Here is a 7,300-nt window from a genome sequence, read left to right as displayed (position 1 = left end):
CTCATTTGGCTCTTTTGTTATTTGCCTTATAGGAAATTCATGCACGATTCTTGAGTCTTTAAAGCATGTAGGAGAAGCTGCTGCTCCTGCTGCTGCACCCTCCTTATTAAATTATTGATAGAGAAAATCTCCCATGTAAAACTTCCCGAGCCCGAGACACAGCACAGGAGCTAATATTGTCTTTCTAATATCCACTTCATCAATGTAAAAGTTAGAAAGCCTCGGCTCTTGAGCGAGTCCCCCCCCTCCCCTCCTTCATAATTAGAGCAGACCGTATTTAACATCTGCAAAATAGTCATGCTTATAAGGAATGAGAAATGCGAGATGTTCCATTCTGTTTGCAATGGTTAGACCGTTTTAATCTCTTAACTTCAATATATGTCCTCTAGCAGGCTATACTTCTTGGATTTCATTTTTAGATCCTTAAGGCTGCATATATCTGTCAAACAGACATAATGAATTTAAAGTGCTAATGCCTAGAAGACCAGAAAAAACATTGAAATATATCCTCGGATGATTAAATTACCACCTCTAGCTACTTTACCTCCTTATGTCCAAACAGATTTCCCTTTTTACTTACCAAGTACCGGATCTGGGAGATGTGGAAGATGTAATTTCATGGTAAAAAAAAAAAAAAAAAGAAAGGGAAATGGAAAAAAAAAAATAACCCAAGCAACCAACCCAACCCCAAACCAACCCATGCACGGATCTTTAGACAAGCAGTTTTTGGATTTGGTTGTTTTGGGGTTTTTTTCTTTCTTTCTTTTTGGGTTTTTTTTTTTTTTGGTTTTTTTTTTTTTTTGTTTGTTTGTTTTTACATCGTTTCAGATATGTGCTTGTAAGATAGGACTTGCCACTGACTGGAGGTATTTTTCAATTGCACCCGAGCTCCAGGGGAAGCCTGGGGTGGGAGCCCGTGGCTTTGCAGCGCTCACCTAAAGGCTGGGCAAAGCGGGGGGATGAGGTGCGGCCGCGTCCGACGGCGGCGGGAGCGGCGGCTCTCCCTGCCCTGCCCTGCCCTGCCCTGCCCTGCCCTGCCCCGCAGCGCTGCCCCTCCCCGGGGCTGCCCCTGCTCCCCCGCCGCCGCTGCCGAGCGGGGCGGCCCCGGGGGGGTTTGGTGAGGGGACGTGGGGGCGATCCCGGCCCCGAGGGTGCCGCGCATCTGCGAGGGACCGGCGAGTGTGGGGAGAGCGGGGACACAGGGAAGGCGAGCAGATTTGTCGCGCTTTGAAATGAAACGTTATAATCCCTCCAACAATCCTGTTGACTGTGAGCTGTAGCGCCGGGAGTACAACACGGCGGAAGAGAAAAAAAAAAAAAAAAAAAGATACATTGTTGGATAAACAGCTCCTTATAGGTAAAAACTGAATGGGCCAAATAGATGAATAAGGCGACACAATGGAAAGTGGGGGGGTGGTGAAAGGAAACGAGTCGGTGGCAGTGGAAGAAAAAGGTAAAAGTGAACCGAGGAGACAAAAGGAGAGAAAAGAAAAAAATGTAGATGAGTGAGACAAAAAAGCAAAGAGAAAAAGAAAAGAGAACAAGAGGGGGAAAGAAGTAATATTTTCCTTGATAAAAATGCACAAAAGGGAAGATGAACTTTGTTCTTTTTCTCTTTCTACTCTCCTCTCTCTTTCTGCTTTTCGCCTCGCAGCACGCCAGCCTAAGCTGAGAGCTGTAATGTCATTAAATTGCAAATGCTTTTTCATTTCCGACACACACTGTTTACTTATCTGGCAAAAACATATGTTGGAAGGAATCCGTTAAATTCTGCCCATTGCCTTGGGTAAAAGTGCAATGGAAACGGACCCACTGAGCTTCTTCTTTCTTCTTCTTTTAGCACTTCCCTTATCTACAAGACTGCTTCGCAGAAAACTGGCTAGTTCAATGAAAAATGAAGATACAGCAGGAGATTAGAGAAGAACACTGAGCAAAAAATTCCTGGAGAGAGGGTCACTCCATTGCAAATGATTTCACTCCTCTAGATCTGCATAAATTACTATTTTTAAGGCATCTCCAAAGTCTGTATATTTTTCTCACTCTGTCAAACATTTAATTTCACGCCCCGTGTTCTGAATATGCTAAAATGCATATCTCTGATGCACCTTTAAGCCAGAAAAACGAATGCAAAATTGAAGATAAAATGATGTGATTTGCACTACAAGCCTATTACTTGAGGTATTTACATATAGTTTACCTCTGCAGTTCTGAGAATGATTTATTAAAAAAAAAAATCTGGATTAAGCTCGTATAAATATGTATAAATCTTTGTTTAGAAAATAGATTTTGCAGCTGTTGTGTCAAAAAGTTCTTTAAGATTCTGTGAAGAATTTTCCTTTCAGCATGCTTTAAAAAAGAGGGGGAAAGGACAGTATTTGACATCCTGCTTTGGCAGGAAGGAAAACACACACCACACATACACACACACACACGCACAGAGACACACGTTCAGACGTTCAGGATTTTTCTAAGGACTCGTTTTGTTTGTTGTTTTTGTTGGTGGTGTTTTATTTTTCCCTATTTCACACTTATCTTCCTAAACTTCTCTGCTCACATCCTCTCTCCCTCACTCGGTGTCAGCCGCGCTCTGGGTTTTCCTGAGCTTGTGAAATAGCGGGTCAGGTGTACAGAAATAATCGTAAGCTGGGAAAAAAAAAAAAAAAAAAAGGAAGAAAAAAAAAAGAGAATAAGAAGAGAGATGAATCATAAATCATCCCTGGCCCGAAGCGGAGGAGCGGACGCCGGGCAGGCTGCTCGCCCAGCCCGGCCGTGCCGTGTCTCGCCGGGGCCGGGGCCGGGGCCGCTCGCAGCCGCTTCCCCGGGCCTGCGGCCGCGGCCCAAGTGCCCCCCCTGGCGGCGCCGCCCCGCTCGGCTCGGCTCGGCTCGGCACGGCCCCGCTCGGCTCGGCTCGGCTCGGCTCGGCTCGGCTCGGCTCGGCACGGCCCGGCCCGGCTCGGCTCGGCTCGGCTCGGCTCGGCTCGGCACGGCCCGGCCCGGCTCGGCACAGCACGGCCCGGCCCGGCCCGGCCCGGCTCGGCACGGCACGGCACAGCACGGCACGGCACGGCACGGCACGGCACGGCACGGCACGGCACGGCACGGCACGGCTCCCGCTCCGCGCCCCGCCGAGCCCCGGGGACTCCCCCCGCAGCCGGCGGAGAGGCTTCCTTTGGCGGGGGCTTTCTTCCTCACCGGGGGAAGCTGTAGCTACAGAGCCGGCGCTGAGGAGAGGTATGGGTGCTCACGGGCCCTGCACGACCACAGCCGTGCTCCGTGGAATTAACCTGGAGAGACTTCTAAGGCAGCTTTTCAGCCTCGACGCCGCTCGCATTTCTTTCCCTCTGGAACAGCAACAGCCGTGACTGGGGGTGAGGTGTGTGAGGAGTGAGGGCGTTTGCTTGGGAAAGCCTCGTACTCGACAGGGAAGAAGAGACTTTCCAGATAACTCCAAGGTTAATTTAAGACTTGGCCACGAAATCTAGACTTTGAATAATACATGAATTGCAACAATTCCACCAGGATATGGTGACCGGGAAGCGGTTTCTTCCTGCCCTGGTTCTATCATCCTATTTTCATCTCCAGAGCAGAAGCCCTAGGTTTGCTGCTTCCCCCAGCAAAGAACTTAAAAAGTCACAACAGTGACATCTGCTCACATGCACACCGCTGCACATTCTGGTCTCTGTAACTCACCTCAGAGATAAGAAACTGAAACTCACTGTCTACATATCTCAAACTCAGTAGTAGAAAAAGCTTGCTTTTCTTTTTCTTTGAAGGTTACCAACCCTTCTGCTAAGTGCATGGCCATTCCCCCCTTGGAAATACTTGGGGCTGACGGCAGCTCTCAGCTCCTCTCCTGCCCCTGAGTAAAAGCTTCATGTTTTGTCCACTGTCAGGGCTGGGATGACTCAGGCTATTGACAGTGCCAGCACAGGTCACTGACCTGGAGGGATGAAGACCAGGTTTGAGCTCATCCCTTGCCCCCACAAAAGCAGGAAGCAGGGAAAAACCAACCATATTCAATTCTTGAGAAGCAGCAACAATCCTCCTGTAGCAATGCCATCAGTGACAATTGCACAGCAGTGAAGGGTCATGAAGGCCATTGCTTCACATTTGAACAGGAAAAAAGTGAAGACATGAGGGAAATTCAGGGTCTTGAGAAGCACTTTATTTTAGACAGCAAAGATCCATCTCACAGATTTCTCAGAAACAGGTCTGTTAAATATCACGTATATGCCACTCAAATCCAGCTACTTGTAAGAGGCAGAAAGATGAAACCAAGATGTAGAGGACAACCAAGTCTCACATGCCATATAACTCTTTAAATACATTGAGGTGGATGGAAGCAGGGTATCCCTGCTTGTCCTTCTGCAACAGCCATTTGTGTGAGGGACATCTAGGGAGTGACCCCTCTTCAGACAGGGCTGCTTTGCTGAAGGTCCACAGGCTCAGTAGTCCTGAAATCGTGTGAAATCCTGTAGCCCATAACCTCCATTCCACACCACTCTTGCAGAAGGAATTTATTAATTTCTAACTTCCCAGCATATTCTGCTCTTTGTGTGTCAGGATTTTGGGTCTGTATCATCATTTCTGCATCAAGATGAGTGTTCTGAAGGTCTTAATCCTCACGAAATCAAGTGGAAGAGCTACAGCTTCTCAGGGCAGTGATAGCAGTAAGTAAAGTTTCTGTCATTTGAAGTTGCAGTTATTTTGGTGAAATCCCTCACCAGGGATGCTGCCTTTTGTGTGAAGGAACAGACACACAGTAATGTGTGCACTGAAGGGACAGCTGCACATGTGCATGTGGAGGAGCTTTCAGGGACCCAAGCAGCTCTACAGACAGGACAGGCAAGGGATCAGATCATGGCACCAAACAAACATTTGCAAAAGTGTTGTATTTCTCAGAGACCTGAAAAGCCACAAACAGCCCTAGGGACTCCAAGGGGACACATCAGTGATGGAGTGACAGATGGTCCATCTTCTCCTACCAGTTTGCTAATGAAAAGAGGGTGATGGGAATTACAGATAATCCTGATGATACCCAGTTTAAGGCACAGTACTACCCCATCCCTCACCATGTGGAAGATCAATGCTTTGTTAATCTGGGGAGTTTGTCACCACTAGCTTGGTCTTCTAGGGGTCAGCAGAGGCTTCCTACCCTTGGCTTGAAGGCTAGAGATGAGCAGCTACCATAGCTCTAGATGATGAAATGTTTTGAAAGTATCTACTGATGCTGCTCACCTTTTCAATCTTGCAAAATAGTAATTGTAACCCTTCCCGAAATTCCTCCAAACTTCCTGGCCTGGCACTAGCTCCAAGCAATTTTAGTTCCTTTCTATGGAAAAGGAGCAATGCAGCCCCATCACTGGGAACTTGCCACGTTTTACACCAAAGTAATTTACCGTGCTGTGCTTCGATACAGCACTATCTGAATGTAGACATTAATATCCTTGATCCAACTGAATCCTGTGTAGTCTATCACAGGAATACATATCTGAGCTCTGGTACTGCACTGCCATATGCAGCGTAGGGAACCTTCCATATGGTTTCTGAAAAGTGGTTACAGCACACGTGCACCAGGCGCTTTTCAAAGTAAAACAGATCTGTTCATTTTTATTTTCAAAATACCAAAGCAGTAAAATCATGTAATTGAGTAATCACTTGCCAAATTTCCTTTTCTAATCTAATCTATTTTGAGTTACATCAGAGCCAAAATGCAAATTAAACTGGTAAGGTTCCAAGGTTTTTTTTTTCCCCTTCCCTTTCAGAAAACACAATTTAAGGTAATCATAAGTAAAGAAATTTTAAAACCCCATTTGTTTTGTATGCTGTAAACTTTGGAAAACATGTTTCAGCCTGAAATAAATTTTCATAGGTAATAGGTTACATAGAAGTCTTATGTAAATTTTGATCTCTTCTTAACAACTCCAATGTTCATTTTATAAAATTTGATTTGAAAATAATGCCATTGTTTTAAAAGAGGCTGGAAGGGTGAGAAACTAAGCAAAAAATAGTATACATTAACAAGGTGCACATACACTCTTCTAGCTGTGGCTACTGTATTGAAGAAGGAGAGATTACTGAGATACCTTGTTTTCAGAGTCCAGTCATTCAGTTTTTGGAGGGGGTTGTTGCAGGAGCATTAGAAGCCAAATTTGCTCACCAGGCAGGACAAACTCAGGAGCACTTGACCACAGGGTGAGACAGATCCTCCCCATCCCACCAGAGCCTCCTGAAGTCACGCATCCCAGCTGAAAGATAAAGGCAACCTTCCAGAGCACCCACTGCTGGAAACCTTTGCTCTTTGGGTTGCAGGTGTTTGGATTGAGTCTCTCCTTACCCATGGCAGACCTTGTGAAAAGCCATGTGACATCCTTGGTTGCCTTCTTCCACACTGTTACCATCTGCTGAAAAAAATGGCACCCACTCCAGTCGTGTCTGTTTTCACGATTTTTCTCTCCTCAAAAATACTTCCTTAAACTGGGGGCTGCTTGTGACACCTCCCAGCTCCTTTTTAAGGCTGCAAAGGCACAACTTCAATTCAAGTTAAAATACTTTAAAGCAGCTGAACAGTCTTCCTTTTGCTGGAAGCACTCTACCCCTAATGACACACTCCTGTTGAAAGACAGTGGTCAAGGGCAGGGACAGTCCAACCCTCAGCATGCAAAATGCAGCAGGAGACCTAGAGAAGAGAGATGAATTAAAAGGCTGACAGCCTATGAAAGACTGACCAACCTTGCAGCCAGGCTTCTAAAGGGTTTCTGGCCACTCTTCAATGTGCCTTTCCGCCCCCATCTCCAGCAGTGTCACCAGCACTCAACAAAGTTTGTTGAACCTGGTTTGCTGAGCTAAAACCACTGAGAACGAAATTGTTTTTACTTTGGCTGCTGCTAAAGGCTGAATTGTTAACCAGTTTAACTCCTCAATTCCTCACTCAAACTGTGAGGTGACAGCCAGTGTCAGTTCAAGGGAAGCGAGAGCAGTGTGTAGCCAGGGGAACAGGAACACTATTTTTAACAGCTAATAGCCCAAATTAGCTGCAATGTCAAACCACACCCTCAGGTCTCTGATGGCTATGGAGACTAGAAAGATGGCACAGAGGGCAAAGGAGAGACAGGAAAAGCGCGAAATCAAAACAGGCCAGGAATAAAGAGGATACACACACACTACATGCAAAGCAGGGGCTGGACTGTGAGTGTTGATCGTGGGAACAGATGGAGAGATAGAGAGAGAAATGACACCCATTACACTCAAAATCATATGTATGAGAGAGGGGGAGAGGGGAGGGCAGGGAGAGCACAGT

Source organism: Molothrus aeneus, chromosome 2 (genome assembly GCF_037042795.1).
Source record: "Molothrus aeneus isolate 106 chromosome 2, BPBGC_Maene_1.0, whole genome shotgun sequence".
Taxonomy (NCBI): domain Eukaryota; kingdom Metazoa; phylum Chordata; class Aves; order Passeriformes; family Icteridae; genus Molothrus; species Molothrus aeneus.
Note: the sequence above shows the minus strand (reverse complement) of the source record.